The sequence below is a fragment of the Apis mellifera genome, linkage group LG1, assembly GCF_003254395.2.
Source record: "Apis mellifera strain DH4 linkage group LG1, Amel_HAv3.1, whole genome shotgun sequence".
NCBI lineage: Eukaryota > Metazoa > Arthropoda > Insecta > Hymenoptera > Apidae > Apis > Apis mellifera.
Window position 1 is genome coordinate 674,363 of NC_037638.1, and position 24,834 is coordinate 699,196.

General features: G+C 45.9%; 1 protein-coding gene and 1 long non-coding RNA gene across 5 annotated transcripts in view; one reads left to right on the forward strand and one right to left on the reverse strand.

Annotated features, from left to right (window-relative positions):
- LOC100577692 (transcription factor btd) overlaps positions 1 to 24,834 on the reverse strand; it is a 52,473-nt gene that overhangs the window by 24,426 nt on the left and 3,213 nt on the right. Inside the window, exon 1 of one of the 4 annotated variants that reach the window (XR_001706010.2) lies at positions 12,584 to 13,716. The exons of 2 other annotated variants lie outside the window; for them this stretch is intronic. The gene's annotated coding sequence lies outside the window, so the exon portion shown is untranslated. Of the gene's footprint in view, positions 1 to 12,583; positions 13,717 to 24,834 lie in introns of those variants that run through there. One more of the 4 variants, XR_003304966.1, reaches the window with a different exon arrangement.
- Positions 14,134 to 24,834, forward strand: part of LOC107965716 — a 48,483-nt gene continuing 37,782 nt past the window's right edge. The window contains exon 1 of the long non-coding RNA XR_001706027.2: positions 14,134 to 14,595. This is a non-coding gene — a long non-coding RNA (uncharacterized LOC107965716). The remainder of the gene's footprint in view (positions 14,596 to 24,834) is intronic.

A 24,834-nucleotide genomic window follows, 5' to 3' on the forward strand; every position in this document is an offset into this window, starting at 1 on the left:
CCAATAACGAATGGGACACGCTATCTCACCAACCTCCTAGATGGACTTTCGTCGTAAACCGAGAGTCCAGGAATTTAGGAATCCGAGAGGCGTAGAGGGAACGAGCCGATCCCGGGGAGGAGAAGAGAGGGGAGGGTTGGGGATTGAAAGATAGAAGGCGTGGTGACGTCGATAGCGTCACGTCCACCACCTAGATCTCGCGTAATTAGCGAACCGGACAATTTTTATTTCGGACGGAACGCCGACGGTTCTCAATGGAACGATTCGTTCCATCCTTCGAAAGAATTTAATATATCAATTTTTTGAGACGCTCGTCTTCCTTCTTGATAACGACGAGAGTTGTTGAAAAATGTTCAATATGATCGTTTAAGACGAGTGGAAAGGTAGGCCGATGTTTGGTTCGGAGAAACGGGGCAAGTGGAGCGATCACTCGATCAATTGGAACAAATGGAACGTTTGATAGACGCCACTGGGACGGATAAATCGAAGCGACTAATGGCAGCGTTAATTCGAAGTTAATTCGTTAGGAGGAATATCCGAACGAATTCGTCCCAGTTAGGAAAAAATGATTCGCATCGAACTACTTCCGTGTCTGGTTACCCGCTTCCCTTAAAGATTAATTCCAGGCGTAAGACGTTCTTATCGGGAAAGGACGTGGTCGAAAAATATCCGGGGATCCAGAAAGAAATACTTCCGTGCTATCCTCGAACAACAACGATTAAAGAGAATTTTTCATCTCAATTAGTACGAGATTCATACAATTATAGATATATTTAACAACTTCGAGTGTGTACTTTTAAGATTGAAAAGAAAAGAAGGAAGGAGAAATTTATTTCGTTGGAATATTATCGGAAAATTGTTTCGAAGAAAGGAAAGGAGAAAAGTGTTGTAGGATGTCGATGAACCGGATTGAGAACCCCTTTGAAAGAAGGGTCTCCCAGGATTCCGATGACGACGAGACTTTAGGAAGACGACCTACTTCGCTCGTTTGCATCGGACCCGAGGCGGCACGTTCTCCTTTTTCTTTTCCCTTCTTCTCCTTCTTCTTCTTCTTCTTTTCGTTCCCTTCAAGACTGCAGGTAGCCGAGATGACGTAATGCAACGGGCCAATCGTTGCAAAGGGCAAAGTCCCGGGCAAAGAGTGCGCGTAACTTTTCTTATTTCGTTGGGCGTGAAAGAAGAGGGGGAGGAAAATGGGAGGAATGGATAAATCGAATAAACGATAATGACACTTTGACCAATGATTTTTACGTATTAGAAAAGTTTTAGATTCATTTCCTGCTTAGTCTACAATTAAATTATTCTCGTGACGTACAATGGAAACGTCAGAAAGGCGGAACAGTGTTAATCACGTTCGTAATAAAAAAAAAAGAAACGCGCCATTTCCAACGATAGGTGATTCGATGTGTTAACGCTTATTATCGGCCCAATAAGAGAAATCTTGTGCGTAAGAAGCGTATAGCAATTAGCCGGAACCGCGTTAAGTATAACGCTCCGGATCGCTTTTTCCCCGTCGGTTGCATCGAAATTCCAGCAAAAAGGGAGGGGAAAAAGGAAGAAAAATAGAATTACACTCGAACCTGCTATAAAGGAAGTAACGAACGCTCGATCTCGGTACGGAACGGTTTCCATACGAGAAACAATTTCGAAAGATGGTCGAATAAAATCGAGGCGGCCGATGGTTTTCGATCACGCGAACAATCGAAAAATCACGGCTCCCTGTCGTGTTATTAACGCAACACCTATTCATATCGAGTCGTAACGGCGAGGAAATTAATCGAGGATCGAGAAATCGGGGAGGAGAAAAAAGGAAATGCATTATTCACGCAACAACACTCCTCTTCCCATTATCGCGACAACACGCTAGTCGAAATTGTTTCGTTCATTCATAAATGGTCGATCGAAAAATTCGACTCGAATCGCGATAAGCTCGAAACTCGGCGAGATAATATCTCGTTGCGGAAAATTGGGGAGGGGATCGGTAAGAATTAGGAGCGAGAAAAAGAAGAGAAAAAAAACGTTAATAAACCCTTATCGGCCCGATAATGAGTCCGGGCACCGATTACTTTCTCGCGGTCCCGATATTTAATGCCTCTCTATCACGCGCTATCGATAAAGGCGATCTCGTATCGACGCTGTCTCGATTCGAATCGATAATTATCCGGTGATTTGTTGCGGGTCTCCGCTCCCCGGATCTGATTTACACCGGTAATAATATCACACCTCGTACACACGTCCGATTCCTTTATTAAATAAATCGTGGATTCGTTGGATAATATCGAATCCAATATCGAGCGTCTTCCAATCATTTCGAACGAGGAAAAAAAACGAAGATTTAAAAAAAAAGAAGGAAGAGAGAAAGAGATCGCGATATTACCTTAACCGACACGTCGTTCCCTGGAATCGATTGCGAGCACCGGCATCAACGTGCTCGTAGAGAAACTATCGAAGATCGATACCCTTTCGCTCGAGCCTCCGCATGAAAGTACCTTTTAAAGGCGGTGTGTGCAGCACAATGGAGAGTCGCGGAGAGACGGAACATAAGGCGAAGAAAAACTGTCGGTAGAATATGGAGGGCCCGCACGAAGGCGAAGAAGAAGAAGAAGAAAGAGAAGAAGGAGGAGGAGGAGGAGGAACAGGCGAAGAAGTAGCAGCGGAGAGAATTTATTACCCGCGCGAGAGGAGCCGCGGGTCCCCGAAGAGAGGAGAAGACCGAGCATAAGCAGTTAGGGTACGAACAAATAACGGAGAGGTGGGAGGGCCGCGATACCTACAAATGAGGGGCGAGAGAGAGGGCGGAGAAGGAGAAACCTCTGAGAGGGAGAGGTCCACCGCTCGTAACAGGTGTACCGGAGTGAATCTTCCTCCTCGGGATTGCGCCCTCTACGCGCACCTGACCCGCGTACCAAACTTTTGCATTTACTCTTCACGGTTAATGGGATAATTTTTTCCGTCCGCCAGGTGAGGATACGAGGGATTAATTAAGGAGAGGTATAATCCGGATATGCGAGATAAATGCGAACACCACGTTCAAAATTTGAACGCATCTTAACGCGATTTATTCGAAGAAATTGTACGAATAACAGCAGCGACAGTAGCGATGTATGTATAGTGTGAGCGGCTAGCGCGAACTATGGTTCCTGGCGATTATTAGATTTTCACGGAGACAGATGTCACCACCGATCGGCCGCGCACAATAAAAATATACGTATTCGACTTGCTCGATATAACTTGTCAAGGGATACCTTTTTTGGGAACCACTGCTCGCCAACGAGCCAACGCGAGAGAGAGAGAGAGAGAGAACGATCGAGCATAAGCCCATCTCGAGAAGAGGACCAAGATCCGATCGTCGATAACGCCTTCTCTCTGTCCCTCCATACACGTATACGCGTACGTACACGCATAGAGAGTAAAGGTATATATAAGTCGTTCTTCATTTTCGGCCCGGTGTGGTTGTGCTATCGATATCTCGATGCATTCCCATCCTGTCCGGATCTATCTATCTACGCACGGTTGGCCGGAGTCGGTGGGAGGGAGGGAGAAAGAAAGATCGAATACCTGTTGGCGCGCGGATCGAATAAACGCGAAAAAGGGAGCAGTAAGAGCGGCGCGTCGTTGACGAGGGAAGAGGAGGGCGATGCGAAGAAGAGAGAGAGAGAGAGAGAGAACGAGCGTCCATGTATCGCGAGGCACACTCGTTAAGTCCGGTAGCCAGCCTCTTTGGCGACTTCGCGATTGCGGCAGCTACGCGTACACCTACTTAACGACTCGGCCCAACCCAGCTACCTGTTCGACCATAGAGAATGATCGTTTTCCTAGCGCCGACCATCGTTGAGCGGTCGTTACGGAAACGAGCAACCGCGAGTGAGGGACAAACGCCGCTCCAATAACCGGACGAACACACATTTTATCCAGACGAAAGGAATTAACTTCGAATTACGATTATCGATCCTTTTATAAGATAACCATGTTAATCGAGCGCATTTTCGAGCTGGTACTTCTTATCCCCCTTTCTCCCTTCCCTCCTTCTCGGTTCGTTGATTTTATAACGTGTAATACCCGGCTACGTTCTTTTTTTCTCGATAGACGATCGTCGATCCAAATGCGGTAAAAGTTGGGACGACTTATTCGATCGTGCATTCGCCGTATCTCGTGCAAATGTTTATTTTAACTCTGACATTTTTCTTTCCTTTCTTTCCCTTTTTCCTCGGACAGAATGGAAGAGAAAAGAGTCGACACGGGTAATTGTTGCGTCGAATTATTAAATTTCATTAGAGTTTCGAGAGGCTCTCAACCAAAATTTTTTTTATCGATCGCAATCCAGCATCGGACGGAACGCATCGCGGTGCAGAGCCGGCGTAAAACGCGAGGAGGGGTGGCTCGGGATCGCACGTGTGCGAGGCGCAGCCTCTGAAACGAGATGCGCGACCTTGAACTCCGACTCCAGGGTCGATCGATAGGCGCCACGCGCCTCTCCTGACCTATATAAACAGTCCAGGAATTCCGGGAGAGAGAACAGCTGTGGAAAAACGTGCCGTGGATTTCCGCGCCAGCGTTCTCACGATCTTCTCGCCACCTTCCTTCCCTTCTCTCGTACGCTCGCCCCTCGGGGCCTGTAATAACGCGTCCTTGCGACTCAATTAAATCACTATTCGTAATTTAAACGATGAACTTTAATATCTGGCCCGTCGTCTCTAGCGTTAATAGGACGAGGAATGGAAGAGATAGAAATTACTCGAGCGTAAATTAATTGGCAATTTGTCGGAAACGAAAATATTCGTCTCCATCGATTTAAATCTTTTAATCGATATTTTCTTTAGCTTCTTGAAAAATCTAGAAAGACGGGACGCGGATCCCATCGATGTTTCCTTCGAGCGCGAAAATCAACGGATATCAAGAGCAAATCATCCTGTTCTGAAAGCAAAGTCGATCGCTGCTGGCAGTTAACGGGCGCGCGTGGGCGTTAATTACTCTGTTAAAACCAGCTCGCGTTTAGTGGGAGTATTACACGAGATCGTGGGCATGAAACGTGGACAGATACGTGTAGCTATCGCTCGGCCGGCTTGTACTTGGCTACGTGCGATCTATATATATATATATATATGTATATATACGTGGTATGGCCATAGGATAGATAGGTTTTCGTCATATTTTCCCCAGTTGTGATACCGAACCCCCCGTCGTCCTGGTTGTCGGCCGATCTATACCGAGTAATACATAGTTTTACGCGGCCGTCACCGCGTGGAACGTTGCAAAACGGAAATCTACAATCGATTCGATCGTAAATCTTTCGCGAAAATGAAATCTCCGCGCTGCTCGTTCGTTTATGGTTTCGCGATTCTGGCTTACCTACGCGTAACAGGAGCGTAACAGCGGCTCAGCTACTGTTCTCTCTAATCCACGTTTCTGGTGCGCGATAAAAAAGGAATCATATCCAGGCGAATAATATCTCAATCGAGGAACGCGGATAAAGGCAAGCAAGATTTCCGATAATAACACGCCAAATGGAAACGGTCGGCCGATAAAACAATTAATCGAATCGACACGCTATCCGGCTCTCCGTTACATTAACTGGGAATTAAATCTGCATAATAATACGTTTGTGATATCTCTTCGTTTTCGGAACGCGGTCCACATTTTCCACGTTGATCGCGCTTAAAAACTCCTGACACCTGTTTATCTCGATGTATCCTCGTGCAAAATCGAATGAATACAATTTGGGGGGAAAGAAGATATTCTTTTGTCTAAATCAATTTTTAATCACCATCGATCGCGTTTAATTTCGACAATTTGATCGAATTCGTACGACGAACGATTGGAGAAGGCGTTCGATATCGGGACGAAGCAAGATACGGTCGAGTTCCTGGTCGAGAGGCTGGCACAATTTCCGCCGGCACAGACGAGAGCGCTATTGATTTCTAGAGGAGCAAAGCACGAGACGAGATAGCCTGCGGTGTGTGCATCCTACCGTACGACCCGACCAACCTGCTCGCTGCTCGCCAACCGGGGATGATGAATTCACGGTCAAGGACGCGTGAGCAACCCCTCCAGCGCAACCCTCGCTTTCACCCACCACCGACAGGCAATCCCCGTGAACCGCTTCACGCTACGGTTAACAACTCCATCCTCCTTCCCCCTCCCCCTCGTCTCGAAAATACCTCTTTCACCTGCGTGCGTGTACGTATATTTATATATTTATGGAGAGACATCGAAACGAAAAATGAATTTTCAAAGTAAAAAAAAGAAAGGAGAGGAGAGGAAAAATTGTATCGCCTTTTTTTTAAACATTTGAAGAAGAATCCTGGTATCCTCGATTGAAAAAAAATCTGCATTTGAAGAAGAATTCTCGATTGAAAAAAAAATTGCAATCTGCAATCCTTCGTATTCTTCTGAGAAATTTATTATTGTTATTATTATTTCTTTTTGTTTTTCGAAGGAAGGAAAGATTCGCGGCGTAGAAAGGTGGATTAGCATAAAGAAACGTTGACACCGTTTCGGGACGAGAATTTATGCCGCGTTTTCGGGACGGAAGAGTTTCGGACGAGGACGAAATAATTCGGACGATCGAGCACCAAGACGATCTTGGTTGGAGGACGTAGAAATCGTGAAGAGAAATAGGCGACGCTTTTACGAAAGCCGGTGTACTTTCCACATAATTCTCTCGGGCGGCCAGGGACGAGCGAGGAGGATAATATATCGTGAAAAAGGGATTGGTCGCGCGTTACACCTGCGAACCGATGAGGAAACTTCATGGCCAGCCACCTACGCGCTCGGCCCTCGGCCCCGAGTCTTTTCACCGAACCGACGAATTAACCAGATAAAGATTCACACGGCTCTTTCTACCTGTTTCGTTTCCTTACGCCTCGCTCTTACGCTCTCGTCTTATTTATAACTTTAGCCTAAACCGTTTTCCAATTCCTTCTATATCGCGTTTCCAATTTTACGAATTCATATTTACCGTAATCTCTCAGAGATAATTGAATATGTGTATAATTTCCGTTCTTATCTTTACAGATATCGTAAAAGAAATCTTCCTCGACGTCAAATCAAAAAAAATTATCGATAGAGATCATTGTTTTAAAATCGAACCATTTCGTTTTCGAGAAAGAAAAAGTCAAATTTGACCGTTTGATGAAAAAGAAAAAGTCAGTCAAATATACTGCTATTGAAAGAAGGAGAAGAAAACTCGTTATTAATCGAAAGTTTAAGCTCTCTCTTCCAAAATTCGAATTCCATTGTACTCAGGAAAGAAGAAAATGGCCTGCTATTGGAAGAAGGAGAAGAAAAAGTCAAATTTTAAACTCATATGCGTGATCGAAAAAATTTAAAAATTTCGATTCTCTTTTTTTTTCTTTAAATAAAATCCCTAAAACGTCGATGAAACATTGGTGTCGATATTTTAATTAACGTTTACGGGCAATAGGTATAGAGATAGGCTGGTGATTGAACGTTATATTTATGGATACCGTATATGGAAAGATGAGTGACACTATGCATCACCTTTAACCTAAATCTCGCGACGAGTTTTTCACTGGGCTCCGCCTCGTTTCGCGCGGGTCAAACGTATCTTTCGATCCTTTCTTCCGTCAAGACTTTGCTCGGTTCATTAGGCCATTAGCCTAACAATGCATGGAGTGTCCTTTATGCAGCGTTTACATTTGAAACGTAATAGCCACGTACTCTCTAAGCACGAACTACGAGCGCGGCAAGACTGCAATTTGCATCACATATCCCACTCCCCGCCAATGCGTACAATCTTTGTACACGCAGGTGACAATTCGCCTCTCCTCGTGTGCGTTACACGAGAGCGAGATTTGTTCTCGCGCGCAATTAGCATAATGCTCGATCATTACGACCTGGGTCGTCCGATTTCCGTGGGCGTGCACACCGTCGAAATTACGCGAGCAACTTGCTCAAAGGACAAAAGATCCACCCGATATTCATCGCCCGATCAAAACTTTTCGTCCACGAAATTAACCATGATCTCTGACGAACTCGACAAAAAAAATAATAAACTGTAATTTTGCAGTTTTCTTCCTCCTTTCGAAACTTTTGGCAAAATCTCCATAAATTTCCAAGAGTTTAAAACTCTCTCTTCCAAAATTCGAATTCCATTGTACTTAGGAAAGAAGAGAATAGCCTGCTATTCGTTATTAATCGAGAGTTTAAGCTCTCTCTTCCAAAATTCTAATTGTACTCAGGAAAAAAAAGAATAGTCTGCTATTGAAAGAAGGAGAAGAAAACTCGTTATTAATCGAAAGTTTAAACTCTCTCTTTCAAAATTCGAATTCCATTGTATTTAGGAAAAAAGAGAATAGCCTGCTATTGGAAGAAGGAGAAGAAAACTCGTTATTAATCGAAAGTTTAAACTCTCTCTTCCAAAATTCGAATTCCATTGTATTTAGGAAAGAAGAAAATGGCTGCTATTGGAAGAAGGAGAAGAAAATTCATATGATTGGAATCGAGAGCTTAAGCTTTTTTTTGCAAAATTTGAATTCCATTGTATTTAGGAAAGAAGAAAGTGGCTTACTATTGGAAGAAGGAGAAGAAAATTCGTATGACTGGAATCGAGAACTTAAGCTTTCTCTTCCAAAATTCTAATGTACTTAGGAAAGAAGAAAATAGCCTGTTAGTGAAAGAAGGAGAAGAAAATTCGTATGACTGGAATCGAGAGCTTAAGCTTTCTCTTCTAAAATTCTAATTGTATTGGAAGAAGGAGAAGAAGAAAACTCGTTATTAATCGAGAGTTTAAGCTTTCTCTTCCAAAATTCTAATTGTACTTAAGAAAGAAGAAAGTGGCCTGTTATTGGAAGAAGGAGAAGAAAATTCGTTATCGAAAGCTCTCTTGTCTCTTTAAGCTCTCTTTTCCAAAATTTGAATTCTATTGTACTCAGGAAAGAAGAAAATGGCCTGCTATTGCAAGAAAGAGAAGAAAATTCGTATGACTGGAATCGAGAGCTTAAGCTTTCTCTTCCAAAATTCTAATTGCATCGGAAGAAGAAGAAGAAAATTCATTAATCAGTATGAAAGAGATTGAGATTCGAAATATTCGAGATATTAAAAACTTGTATCGTGGGTTTCGAAACGCAAGATCGGACGGAGTCACATCTGTGCGTGGCTGCGCTCAGGTCTCGATCCAGTTTCGACGTCACGTCCAGCCCCTCGAACATACTCTACAATTTACCGCAGTCCACCACCAGAGAACGGGGATAGTTAAATCGTTTAATCGGCGGCCATTACGACCGCCGACGATCGACATCGTCGTCTTTGTTATCGTCTTCGTCCTTGGCGCAGGCGCATTCGCCGATTGGCTACCGAGATACCAAGGGCTTGATCTCGTCCGATCGACAATCGGATGGAAGCAACGATCAGGTGCGGCCGCCTCGAAAACGCGCGTACTACTACCGTGGGGAGGCTGTAAAAGGGGAGCGCAGACATGGCAGGCCTCGATATCGGCCAGGCCACTACGGGTAAATGGTCAAGTAGACGACCATAGGCGTTTGATTAAACGCGGTAGCCGAGCGAGCAGGCTACCGGCCATCGCCGCTTCGTTTGCGCAATTACACCGAATGGATTTCCTAATTGCAACGCCACGCGGAGAGAGATTGCCCGTGTTCGAACATCCCGCAATCCTCAATGGAAACGAAATACGCCAACTTTCGATATTTTCCTTTTCCTCTATCTCCTTCAAATTACACGTTTGCCACCAAGAATAAACTATACGAAATTCAAGAAAAGCAAGGGAATTTTATTGTATCGCGGATAATAGAATGGACGGTTGGAACGCTGGATTTTCGATCGGAGAGGACGGTCATCGGAGGAGGGGGAAAAATTCGTTTCGCCTTTATCGAGTCGCACAGTTTGATCACGTGGCCGAGATGACACCGAGGGGAGGACGAATGGACGCGGAGAGACGCGGACGCGTAACCGTGCCGAGGAGGGCAGCATGCGAACACACGGGAAATAAGAAAAGTGGGCACAAACGGCAGGACGTGCAATCGTGTCCGGATTGGAGGCAGAGTATAATCTTATCGCGGAGATAGCGCGTACTTTAATCCTCGCTTATTCTATTTCTGCTCCCGCGTGGCGGCGGTGGGAGCGAGAGGAGCCCTTCGAGTGCGGGGGAAAAGGGTGGTAAGGGGGAGGGGAAGATTGCAGGGGCTGCGGCAGGGAGCGCACCGAAAGGCCTTGGATCTGCATAGCAAATTGGCGATCGATATACGGTCACCGTACGGCGAATCGCGCGAGCCTCGAATTAAAGCTTATAACTTTCATGTCCGGCGCAATGTATCATTATGCGCAGGGCGGCCCTGGTCTTGATGCAGCTGCCCGTATAGCGATGCTGCTGCCGCCGCCGCCGTCGACCGGCGCCCGCGAATATGTGCGTAAACCGCGATAAATCGTGCACCGTAGATACGGATCGACGAATGACGAGTCGGCCGATGGGCGGCGCTCCGCGATCTTTTTTCCACCGTGGCGACCTCTCCGACAAGATCGGCATCGGGAGAGGAATTGCGCAATCCTCGCGGGCAACAGCAGGCGACACGCGCTCCTCTATCCTCGCCCGAGAGGGAGGAGGAGAGGCTCGAACCAAGCATTAGAGCGTTGGAACGGATGTGTGTTCTAGAATCGGTTCGGCACGAATCGACTGTTGTAAAAAAAAAATTGAACAACACGACTCTTGGTCGATATTGACGAGTGAAGAAAAGTAAGTAAAGTTTTTCTTCTTCTTCTTTTTTTTTGGAAAAAAAGGATACGTTGTTCGAAGAAACGTATCATCGGCGGAAGAAGCATCAGCTGGAAGAAAGCGCGAGGAGAGGAATCGACAAGAAATGTTCTTGTTGTCCGGTGTGTTTGCAAATGAAACCGGACAGCCGTGACACCTGACACCTGGTGCACCGTCTTACGCCATCTCGCTTTTTCACCCGCCGAAAGAAGAGCGCTCGCTTCGTTCGTTCGTCGTTTATCGTTGTGTACGGGTTCCGATTAAGACAATAGAGGCTACGGTTCGCACGATTAATGTTTCATTGCCCTCTATAACGGCTGAATAAATTTTATTACGCCTCGTGTCAATGGATACATCATTATGCGCCAGTTTGTTTCGCGTGACGGGTTTTAATGCAATCGTTACGTCAATAATGGAAACGAGCATACCTCTTGGGTATTCTAAATTCTACGTTTCGCGCGATATGAATCAGCTTGCTACTGAGAATAAATTTTTGCAACGTGGCGTTTTGAATGCGCGAAATACGTACACACGGTTGGAACACACGGTTGGTATTATATAAAATTAACATATAATAAAGATATACGCTGGGCAACGATTCGATCCTTCGATTATTACCAAAGCCAAACGAAATTGTCGAACGACGAAATTTTGCGTGAAACGAGCATGCGCCCCGATATACGTTGGCAGCATCGACACAAAGGATTAGCACGCGCGCGTCACGCTTAGCACGCGCATCAGAGTCACGAGCCGTGAAGGAACACGCGTAAAAGAGATTGGTCGTAACAGATCGTTCTACGTGGCTGGGCTGACGCGCGTGTTCGCTCCACTTCCGATATTAAGCCACCCTCGCACGTGACGAGCTACCAAGATGGTTAAACCAGCGACAAAAAAAAGTTTCCTACCAACACGAGTGGTGAACGCGAGCACGAGTTCGCAGGTTCGGTGTGTAAACAGGTTGACGGTAAAAAAAGAAGAATAACAAACGGAAGAGAACACGGTTGTCTGCGTGTGACCACGTGAAACTTGACGAGTGGTAGAAAAAAAAAAAAAAGCGATCACCTCGAAACGCGACAAGTTTGATTTTCACCGATGATAAAATTAAACTAAGCTTATAAATTACGTTAACGACGTTATTGGATGGAAAAGGTCGAGCGTGAAAAGAGATGTTCACGCGCGTTCACGCCGTAACACGCGCATCCGCTCTACTTCCGACGCTTAGCGCCGCGACGCTTCAACGAGTTCGACGCATGGCATTAAACCGCCCTCGCACGTGACGATGGGAGGAGAGTTGTGTGCGACACGGATTATAAATGCGCTCCACGCTGTCATCGAGGGTGAGAAAAAAAAAAAAGGCTTTGATATCAATTATTGACCATCGTGTAGCTCCTACACTCGCGTTCTCTACGTGAAATTTATTTTCTTCGTCGATATTCTGATGCGTGATATATCTATAGGGTATATATAAATGAAAAAGTAATTTTTTTTTTTTAAATAATTCCTCGAACGAAACATTGTTACAGGATATTTCCGAAATGGATAATTCATATGAAGGATTACATAACGCATGCGCGTAAAAATGGCATTGGTTAAAAATGGCTGGTCGAATTGTTTATTTTTTCAGAATCGGGAGAGGGCGTAAAAATAACGGAGTGTTGTGCGCGAACCTCGATCGCGAAAATTCGATAAATACGACGATACGTATCGATAATTACGTTGTATAGATTTAAACTACGATCGTATAATCCTGCAATACAAGCACTCGACCGATAGATAACGCGTGTGTGTATCTCGATCTCAGCGTGCCGCGTAATGTCAATGTAACGAGGTAAAAGAAATTGGCCTTTTATGGCTTACCCGCTGTTCGCTAAAAGCTCCCGCGCATCCGATGCTTTCAAAATTCAACTCCTTCCACGATGTGAGTTAAACGAAGTCGATTCGAGTGTTAACTTCCGACGGTAGTGATGTCACGGATCACAAAAGACAGGCACTAGATTTACTTTTAAAACGAATATCGTTCGTTATCACAGTAGCGATTGTCTCCGAGCCGTCGCAACGAGTTTCTTGCACGGTCGGTAACACAACCCAAGTGGTAAATATAGACGGTTATTAAACAACAATCAACACCAATAATCCTTCGATGATCGATCGTAAATCGGATATCACACACAATCCACGCCGCGCCCCAGTTATCATACCTTTTTCGTTTTTCTATCCACGATAGAATAGGTAGAGAAACGACACTCGTTATTATTATTATTATTATTATTCTGTCTCTCACTAGTTTAATTCTAATATTTCCATCGAAGAAAATGGCACTACGGAGGAAAAGTTCCTCGCTCGATCAACTTTCTTGTGAAAAGCGTATCCTTTGCTCGGTGAACACACACGTTCGTGCGAACGCACTTATTCCCAGTTCTGTTCGTGAGCTGCGGCGCGCACAAACACGCTACAAACCGATACGTTTCGTAAATAATATAGAACCAGGCACATCGAGATCACAGACTTCTTCGGTCCGTCGGTATCCAACCGATCGTGTATTTCTTCTCTAAAAAATCACACCCCCGGCTTACCGTTTTCAATTATTAAACTGTAAACGTCGTAGCGTACAGCGATATCGTTGTAGCTTTCGAATTCGGTCGCGTGTACTTAACTTTTGGACGCGATTTACGAACACGGCCGTCCCTTCTCTATGTACGTACGTATAGACGAGGAAAAAAAACCGTTTCTCTCGTTTGGTCACTCGGTGAGCGGGAAGGGGTGGTTCGCGACACGCAGTCAACTTCGTCTCTTCTTTCCTCGCACGTTTCCTCCTATATTCTGTCGTCTAATGATTTTGTTTATCGTTGTTGATATTATCTTGTGCGAGTAAGGTGATTATAAGGCGAGTGTGGTGGAAAGAGAGAATCTGAGAGAGGCGTTTGCGTACATCCACATATATGACAACACACCGACCCTTCCAGTAGCGCGGTCTCGCGCCGACTGCGAGACTACGACGGCTCGCGGGTTTCACCTTCGGCCGTGTTCGACTCCCTTCGCCCCTCTCTTTCTACACGTACACAGACCGCGTCCCCACTGATTTTCGTGTGTGCGAACCTTAACTCCCCTTCTCTCCCCACCGCTCGACCCGTGACAGCTATCCCCACTGTCGTTACTGTTCGGCCAGACTCGCCCCCCTTCGTGTTCTCGTCGGCCTAACCGAGCTCAGTAGGCACGAGGTGGGCGCACGAACACTATCGTTTCCGAGTGCACCTACGAGAATCGAACCACGCCTATCCCCCTACCCATGTTCGCGCGACCGGCCACCTCGTGCTGTTTTTACCGGCAAGGTAACCGATGACGAGACAGAGAAAGAGAGTCGTGGTGGATTCGCTCGATGGAAGTGAAGAATGAGACAGAGAGGGAAGTCTCTTTTACTGGTTTCTCTACTACGGCCTGCCCACGCGCCGAGGATGCGTGCTTGCGCGCGCAAAAGCTCGTTGATAAGGAACACGTTGCACAGGATGTTGAGAATCTTAAAAGTCGATGGGAATTGATGCCTTGCAGACAAATTACGACGACCTTCTCGTTACCTTCTTTCCATTGTGACGGATTTAAAAGAAAAAAGAAACGCAATGTTTATTATCCTATATCGTATTATTCGTTCGTGTGTTCTTTATGTTACTGCGCAACAAGTGTTGCGCGCATGGGGTCACGTGACAGTTGTTCCCGAATAACCGTTCGTAAACACGAGGAGTAGGCAAAGAATTTCTCGTAGAATCGATTCTGTGAAGTGATCTACAAAAAGTGAAGAAACAGAAGATAAGCAGAGTTTTTGTCGTCCTTTGCAAGTTTCAAGCATATTATTTATCTCTCGTCGAACGTGTATAGTAAGTACACATGTATGTATGTATGTATATCATTTCGTGAAACGAAGCATGAAATATATCTACACAATCGTCGTAGTTGAGGCGTCGTAGGTGTAATAAATGGCAACTTTTTTTTCTCCGACATCTTCGATAAAAATGTTTAACGTGTCTCGCCTCGTCTATGACTTTCGTAAACAAAACGTCCCTTGAGATATTGACACGTGGTTAAGGTTCTAGCCACGCTTTAGACACGTGTCCACTACATCGAAAGTACTCGCTAAGTGGTCGCTCCGACCATTTGAATTTTTTCTAGACGTTAGTGTTTACCATCTTTTTCTGTTTTTTTCCTTTTTGTTTTTTTCCTTTTTCTTTTTTTTTAACGGAAGAACCAAAGACGCACGGCCCGATACCATACTACGAAGAACCGTAAAGTGCAGAATACTCAAGACGATTTATTTTAGGAACTCGTACATGAATATATTCAATGCTCGTCTATTTCCTTTCAAATATTACACAGAGACGTATTAACGTATTTGCTGCGTATTAACCACGCGTTTCCATATTAACGACGTGCTTTTATTAGAAGAATCTCACTTTATTGATCGAAATGAAAGAAGAGAAGAAAAAAATATCAATTAGTTTAATAATAATTTTTAATAAACTCTTTCGACAAATCGTAATCTTTTCGTTTGCACGTTCGATCGTGCGAGGCGACGAAAATATCTGCCAAAACTGCGAATCTAGCCACGGTATAATTAAGACAAATTGATAGGTTCGCGATAAATGAATTACCACTCTTGTATTAGAATAGTTGCTTGATTCGTGTCATTAGATTTAATTAGATAGGACTCGCAGCGACATTTTCTAGGCGAAACTCGCGTTTTCGAGCCCGGCTGCCAACCTACCCACGCATTTTCACCCGTAAAATCTAAACATACAACAATTACAGATTCGACGCTGGCTCATGCATACGAGTATATTCACAAAGGCGCGTCACTCGCTTCGTTGTTTCCTCCATTCCTATCGCCAATTGACGTATCTTGTTTGTGACGTAGCTGATTCATTCTCTACATCTAGGATATTATATCGATCGTGATCGTTTCTTATCATACGCGTATTTCTTCGTGATAGAAAATTGCGCGTGATTGAAGTGTCACGTACGTGAGAAAGAAATTTCACTTTTTATCCTCTTAAACAATAAATATTCTCTCTCATGCGGTATTGGTCGAAGGGAAGCCGCGTCTCCTCTTTTTTCCTCTCTCTCTCTCTCTCCTCTTTTTTCGAACGACTTTCACGTCACATCACGACGATCCCACACGCGCGTACGCGCATTGTCACGCACGCCTTCCAAGGTTTCTGAGGTTGCACCTGGGTCGAACGTGTACCCACCTTTTCCGCAAGAAAAAGATCCTTACCTAAAGGCACGCACGCACGAGATGATCCAGCTGTTTGATCTTTGCCACGTGCTCCCTTTTTATCTCGTTGCTGGGGTGGCGGCTCCTTAACGGCATCTGCGTTTACACAATTTTTCCCGCGTTTCTTCAGTTTCGAAAGCCTCGCGAGGTCCCGTTAACTTCAAAAATACTTTATCGTGGAATAATTTGATATTGATCGAGTGAAAAAGTATTCAACATTGATAACAAGATCGTAGGATAAAAAATCCAACGATCTAAATAAAAAAAAGAAAAGAAATCCAAATATCTTCGTTCGGTCCTTTAATGATGGGACTGGTTTACGATGACGGCGAAACTTTCGAGCGCGTTCCACGGTCATTACAGGGACAGTCGCGCGGGCAAGTCGACGAAAGATGCGTTCACGTAGGATCGGACAAGTTGGAGGGAAGGGCCACGGCCGACCCGTATACAAATCCCGAAATAAATGTCATCGTGTATCATCGTGGTAACGTAATCCCGGATCGCGAAGACAAATGGCGGCAGAATACGATACGATGCACCGCGGTCGGTCGGCCGTCCGAGATGAGGAGCCGGGCTCCTCGTTCCACGTATTTACATACCGCGACGAACGAGGAGATCCGTAGGACGGGGCTCTGTCCTCCTCCTCCCGGAGCCAATGTACAAAGAGGATCGAGATGAGGGAAACGAGCGAGACACGCGTGTGTCACCAATAGCGTAACATCCACGAAGGACGGACGATGACTCGTCTAGCGGGGAAGCAGGATCGGATCTTTCCACTCGATATCTATTTATTCTTATTGGAGGAAACGGATGACGAATTTTTGTTTCCCCCTATCTCATAGAGATGGACGTAAGAAAGTTGGAATTTTTAACAGTAAGATAAAATATGAAATTCGAAAATATTTTTCTCTCGCGGAAAATTGATAGGACACAAAAGAAAAGTAGGATAATTTAATTGTATTTGTCACGCGATGATATTTGGAAAGAATTACGAAATTATTAGATTTCGTAATGGAAAGTTTGGAAGATTAACGGGCACGAGTTGGTAGCCGCGGCCCTGCGAATGGAAAAACAAATCGGTCGGTCATGCGTCAAGATTTTAAGCAAACACGTGGTGCGTCCGCACGTTCGTCCGACACGCAACGCGCAGCGCTGTATTAAAAAGCGCGCGGGTTTGTTCTGTCTCGAAGACCACTTCACGGCCGCGTATATACCCTAGAAGAGGAGTCTAGCTCCGAGAACTCTCCTCCCGATTTAGCCGAACATGTAGCCGTGTCTACTCACCTTGAGAAGGTCTTTCAAGGTTGAAAAGTCTAACGACCGACGATGGACAAACGTGCGAATTACCCCCAACACGATCGATCCTTCAAATACCGTCCCGTTCTCGCTACCGAAATCGCCGTATCGTGTTAATCAGGGAAACACACGCGAGCGCACTCACACACGCGACTCGAAAAAACTCACCAACTGGGAGATTAAACGCGACAAGTGTCCCTTCGCAAAAAAGGAGAAGAGAAGCTCGCGCGGCTAACTACTCGCTAACTAACGAAGTCGACCCTTTGAAAAATTAATCCTGAATTATGATACCTGACCTGCCTAATGCGTCCTCTAATGTAATCGGCTCGAACGATCGAACGACAACAGGGAGGGGAGAGGAAGGAGAGGAGGAGAAGGATAATTTGTCCTTTTGGTGGGAATATATCAGAACCGCTTTTCCTAATCTGGATGACGCGGAAAAAGGGAAAGAAGAAAGAAAGAAAGGAAGGAAGGAGCGACTCGAGGTGGAGGACAAGAGCAAGTGGAAAGCGTAGGCGGGGCGCATACCAGAGGCACCTGCTCATTTACTTTGCGGCGGCCGGTCGGCCAGTCCATGGTAGGGGATCCTCATTAGGGTTTGCCCCTACCAATCCTACCTATCGCCACTACTACCACCACTAGCGCGCTCTGTTTATACACGCGACGGCTATAACGAGATCGGTGCCGCTCCAACGTTTTCCTCCGTTTTTCGGGGAACGAGGCCAATTAATGGCTCTCCCTTTTCTGCCGGCGTGCGGCGGGGATGAATACCTTCACGAGAGCGAAGGACTCGTGAACCCGTGGCGGTGGTGGGAGTCGAAGTGAAAAAAAGACACGGGTTTTCTGAGCGAGAGCTCGTGTACCTACAAGCTCCTTAATGACCGACGATCGTGTCAATTGTCAACCGTGAAGATTGGGATTCTTCAGCGCGCCGCTCGAATCTGTTTTTTCGAAGCTGGCCCTGCGGCACGATTGATCGAAGTTTTTTACCACGGACCGTCCGTGTTTTCTCCCTGGATTTCTGGAAGCGTAAGGTGTGTTCCTCTTTTTGTTTTTACTTTCTCTCTCGCTCGCTCTCTTTACGAAAATTGGGTGAAAATGAAAATCGTATAGACGGGTATGTCGAATCGGGAATGAATGGGGAGCGAACAAAGGGGGATTCGTTTCCGTGATCGATTCACGCGCGCGGCCGTTCGTCCGCTTTTCCTTGCCACCTGTTGCCGCTTTCGCTCACGGGACCCCTCTAGCCGTCACGATTTCCTTGTGTATCGAGCGGATCGGCCGCTTCATCGAGATGTTCCAACGTGCGCGGAAAAGAAAAAACGCGTGTTTACGACTCTACGTGGAAAATAAAATTGACCAAGAATAATACATTATTGCCTTCGAGTTTAAATCAACGATGGACAATTTATACGTATAACTTTGACACGCTCATAATTTTCAAGACTACGATTCGCTCTCTACAAACATTTGATACGTTAAAGATACCGCTTTAAGGTATATATATATATATATATAGAGACGTACGATATTTTTTTTACATTTTCTTGATACCCGATAAGCGATAAATTAAATAACGGGAAGGAAGGAGAGAAGAGAAACGTTAGGCAAACAAAATTTACATTTCCATTCCATTTCGGTATGCGAGTAAACTTTTGCTCGATCGACAAATCCAAGGATCGAACTATCTGTTCTTCCTTCAACCCTCGAATCACATTGAAGCCTCGAACGGTTTCAACACCTAGGCAGATTTACGAGGGAGGAGAGATTGGAGAGGTGCTCCTCCGAGGGAAGGAGGGACAGAGAAAAATAGCGAAACCGCACAACCACCCTCCACGATATGGGCGTGCGCCGCAGGACCCCATGGGTCTCCCATGTAAGATCTTACATAAAGATCGTCGTCCGTATACACAATAATGGCCCCTGGCTGCTGCCTGTCCTGTCGCCCGTGTTCCCCATAACCTCTTAGACGACCGTTATGACGAGGCCTCGCTGTTGCAGCTTGCCTTGTACGCTCCGTGTAAACCGAGCGTGTGTGTAACGTGCCTATACGTGCCTTTTAGACTCGCGTCCACGTTCCACGTTACCGCGAAACAATGGCGCAGGAATAAACGAAAGCCGTAGGGGTGCGATGTAACCCTCCGTTGTCTCTCTCTCTCTCTCTGTTTCTTCTCCCTCGACAAACGAAAACCAGAGTTTTTTTTTATTTTATCCGTCGAGAACCGTGTTCTCTTCTCTCTCTAGTCAAACAATTGAATATAGATCACCTTTGAAATTGCATTTTAATCAATTATCGCGAATCAGTTGTTGCGATGAAATACGACGAAGGAGTATCGATTTGACTGAGGGAAGAAGGAGGCGCGTGGAATTATTGGATGAACAAGGAGCAATTAGAAATCGGTTTCCACGCCAATGCGCGGAGACTAGGAAAGTGCGTCGAGGCAACGAAGTTGGGAAAAGAAAGGAAGAAACACGACGCGACGAACGCCTCTCTCAGGTATGCCTACGTACTTGCTTACTTACACACACGGGAACGCAGGGTGTTGTTTCCTTTTTGGTCACCGAAGGCATCCTGCAGCGTGACGAAATACGTTGACGGAATTGACACGTAATTGCACGCTACACTTTGATTCCGCGGCTCATAATACACTCTTATTATTAACGATTGCCCGCGGCATCGTTTCGTTGGTTTCGCAACCGGAGAGCCTTCCCTTTCAGCGCCACTGCTGCAGCACAAAACGCTTCTCGCCCTTCCTCCCAAACAGTCTCGCGATCCTTTCGAGACGCTATTGAAAGGAAGGCTCGAAACATCAAAGGGAACGTAAATTGTTCTGCCGTTGCGTTACGCGTCCGGTAACATCCAATAAATATTATTATCGATGGATTCCACAACGCTGTTGCTGCGTCCGTTTTGTATATAACGCAATTGTACCAGGGTTAGATCAGAATCGAATTCGCGTTCGCGATGAAGAAATGTGAGTTCAATAATTTTCGAATTATGACGCGCATATATTTGTTTGGAAAGATAAAAGGCGCGGATTCACGACGGATTAAACGGTCATTCGTGGCTCGCAAAAGTGATCCGAACTCGGTTTCAAAGAGGTTTCGTAAAATCTCCATTCTTCTCTCACGGGAGGGAAGGGAAAAGCTTCGATCCCGTTTTCTTCTTCCCGTTGTCCGACGATTTCTAAACCTTCCTCCAAAGCGTTGACCAATGGTCAATGGCATCGAGGTGTTCGTTACAAGCTCGAGGCGTGTTAGCATTGTTGCCGCTGTTAAATAGGGGCAAACAAGGGGCGGCGGGTGGGCCATTCCTCACAAAGCGTCCGCTCGAAGAAAAGTCGAAGGAATTGCGCGCTCGCTCGCAAGATGATCGTAAATGGGGGGCCCCCGTGGACTCTGAAGGGCGTGTAAACGGCCTAACTATCCGAAACTTGCCGTGATTTATGTACACGAAGGAGCGTGAAACCGTTTCGCCACTGACAAATTGCCCTCTTAGCGTTTGGCCCCCGACACGGTAACCAGATCTTTTCGAGAGGTATAGACACACGGCTCGACATTTGTTAAAAGAACCTTTTGAAAACAATTATTGGAGGATGATGTCGAGAAAAAGGAAAGAAACGTAGATACTTCTACGTGGATACATTCGCGATCGAGAAGATTTTATAAATCGGCCGACAAATTGTCTCTAATTCCTTCCTTCCCGAGAACGTTTCTTTATCTCTTTTCTTTCTTCGCCCTTTCTTCGTCACCTCATCCTAATTGGCTATCCGAATTCGAGAATCAAAAGGCAGAGCTCTCAGAAGGACAGACGTTATAACTTCCTGATGTGTGACGTGATAATAAAAAAAAAAGAAGAAGAAAAAAAGTGAGAAAGCCGACGAGGGAGAAGGTAAAAAAAAAAAAGAAAGAAAGAAAGAAAAAGGAAAAGAAAAGGGAAAAAAGAGGAAAGAAGAAAGGGAGACGTTTGAATCGGTGGCCTTTAGATTGAACCTGGGTCACAAAGAAGGCTGCCTCGTCACGGTCTGAATAGCCACGGCCAAGAAGGTTGGATTAGGTTAGGTTAAGTTACGAGGGTGGCTCCCCTCCAAGGTGTCTTGAATGGGGCACGTGCTACCGGCGCGGCATCGTAATCTTTTCGACAACCAAGACCTTCCGCCTGTCAATCTCTCTCTCTCTCTCCTTCCGTTTGTCTGTCTGCTTGCCCATCTTCCCTCCCCCTGTACACGATCTAGAATCTATCTAGGATGATCGTTTCTTCAGATGCGATTGCAGCTGCCCCTGGAACGATCGAATTTGCAAGTCTTCTTCTATCGCGCGTGCCACGGATAGAATATCAATCGTGATTTTATTACCTCTCATTTATCACTACGTATATTCTGGAAAAAGGAAGACAGAGAGAGAATTTATCAACGAAATAATATTCATCGATTATCGATGGACTTCGATGGACGAAGAAAAAAAGCTTTCGACGATCCCAAAGCGCAAACTGGATCCTCCCTCGAAGAACGGCAGAGGGACCGATCGTGGAATAAAGGCGGTGTAAGCGTACTCGCGTACGAAGAGAAGACTATACGAGGAGAAGAAGAAAAAGAAATGGATAGAGAGAGAAAAGATTCGAAGGGGTCTCGCGTGTCGAGATGTAAATGCGTGCGCGCTATGCATCTGTCTCCTCTAGGGGTACGCGTGTACACGCACACGCGTTCTTTTGCACGCAGCACGCGTGTAAGTGAGTACGTAACTCGGCTCGCGTCCGTGTCGGTGCGACACGCACACGCGTGTCGCCGCAACGACGAACGAGTTCGTGCACGCAACAGAGCTGAATAGCGATATAGCGACGGATATATATATATATAAGGTCGGTTGCATCCAACCGCTAGTCAGATTGCTACCGGTGGCTGGAAGAACTTGGGGTTACGTCGGTGCTGCAATTTCTTTCGTTTGTACGCGTTCACCGTCGATAATTCAGGAATGCTCAATGACCGATCGACTGAAAAACCTAACCTACTAATCGCGACTGTTGTTACGCGGACACTTGCGTTGAAAATTTCTCCCCCTTTCTTGAAATTTCCTCGCTCTTTAAAGTTTCAAGGTTTACTTCGAACGGTCTCCACCTGAAAGCTAACGCGTTTCACGAAAGGATACTTATACGCATCGTGTAATTATCGCTCGATCGAGAGATGCGTCGAGGAAGTGGCCGATACGCATCTACTTCCAGCGGAGCAGTTCGCGGCTGCATGCGCCAAGAAATTTTCCAACCTTGCTTCCTCCGCGTCGCACCGATCCCTCCCGTTGTTTGATCGCAACGAAACAGGAAACAGCTCCGATGGGTATCTAACCTCGCCCGCGTTCCGCAGGAACGGTCGTTATTAACCAATTTTTTTCCTTTCTTTCTTTCTTTCTTTCTTTTTAAGCGGTAATTTCCCAAGTAATTGCATTTCTCGGCCGGAGCGATGGTGGCGCCGCGGCCACCATAATTCAGCCGCGTTGCGCGCAAAATCAAAGACGCGACCGCGTAGCATGCATGCAGGTCGGGAGGGAACGACTCGGGGCACGCGAGACGACTTCGCGCGCGTTACGCCGCAATAAATGCTGCTCCTCCGGCACGCCGGTCACTAGTTGCTATGCTACTGGAATACCAATCGGGGCTACAATGTTACCGAGCGATGTCAGACGTGGAATTTCTTTGCGACGACTCGACACGCTCGCCGCTCCCCCCTCCCCTTCCTTCGCCCGCTTATTTTAATGCTCGACTTCTGACCGACTCTCTCGTCCCTGCCTTCCTCGTGCCTTGCAACGCTGCGAAGGATCAAACCGATTGCCCGCTCGTATTCCGTCCAGATCGTGCCGCTCGTATTGACAACTTCTTCGCATGAAAATGAGTTAATTAAACGACATTGTGCACGGGATAAACCTTCTTCCTTCCACCACTATCACTTGGTACGCGGCTGTACGTGTTTACAGTGTAGCCAACTTGCCAATTAATCGAACTCATTAGTAACGGGTTAACGATACGGGTTTGTTAATGATGGATTATGCAAATACGATCTCGAGATAATTGAACGGAAAAATTATTCAATAATATTTGGGGGGCTGGATTCGATTTAAAAGCGAGAAGCGACGCGAAAACCAGAGGCTCGTAGATAACCAGCCTCTTTTGCGATCTTTCACGGATATTTGCCGTATTCGTCAGTTACGTAACGGCTGAATCGCGCGCGCACGTGAATTATGAAAGTATCGGTTATTATGCGTTACCGTGGCACGCATATCTGCATTGTGCCGCCACTATCTCGCCTTTTACCTTTTTTTATACTCCACATACTCGGGGCACGTGATTTACACAGTGGTCGGTGTGGGTATCGGCATCGTAGAACTTATCGTGTTCGAAACTTAATAAAGTATCTTGGGATTTTTCTAAGCAACGAGTTTCCAAGCCATTTGTTCCAAACCAATGTTTTGTTACGTTTCCTTTCCTCCTCCTTCTCTCTCTCTCTCTCTCTCTTTCTTTTTCTTCTCCATGAAAACTCGACGTTGTAAAACACGAGTAAGCGGAGAACAAATGTTCGCTATGTAGATAGTAGATAAGCTCTTAACGTCTTAAACATAATTCGTGCACCGATGCCCACCGATTAATGCCATAGCAAGAATTAATTATTCCGAGGCAGATGCTTATTAGATATTTTTATTGCCGCTCGTTAAACTCGATGCCCTCGGTGAAACGTAGCACGGTGAGTGATATCGGTGGAAACCCATTCTCTCTCTCTCTCTCTACACCCCTCTCTCTCCCCCCTTTCTCGAACGATTATATTTTGTGGAAAGGTATCGTAAACCCGGCTCCTCTTATCTCACGTTTTACACACGTTGCCACGTAACTCTTTCTTCTGTTTCCCTTTCTCGATTCGATACGAATATGAAATTGTACCATTAAAGAAGAAGGATCGATCCGATTGATTTGATCGTCGCGGAAAGAAAAGAGGGAGGTCGCATGAACGAAGGAGACAGGCAAGAACGATCGTACGAGGTAGATACGACGATGACCGTGGCGGTAATTAGCGATCCCCGATAAGCGAAGACAACCGTTCGTCTTCACAACGTCGGCGTGTATATATATATATATATATATATACATCTCTCTATGGACTGGCATTCTTCCACCCCCTCGGTCTCGGTGCAATTAGCAACGTCCCATCTTCCGATAGCCGAGCCCCGAGCGGAAAGATAAAAATTGCATTTGAAAACACCGTTCACACCGTTCGAACGACAACGCTCGCGCGGATTCTAAACTGCAGATTTCTATACAAAGGCGAGACGACTTTCTAAAGGGGTGGGGAGGGGAGCGGGGAGCGGGGAGGGGAGCGGGGAGGAGGGCGGGAGGGAGGGGAGGGGCAGGGTAGTGTTTATGATGCTTGCTTTGTAACGGGTTAATTAGGATTAGTAGTATTCCGTTGGTTATAATGGAATAATGAGGCAGTAAACGAGATGGTATAGAGGTTAAACTCGAAAGCGCGCGCAGGAAGTACTAAAATTAGGGTATGGATTAGGGGGGGAG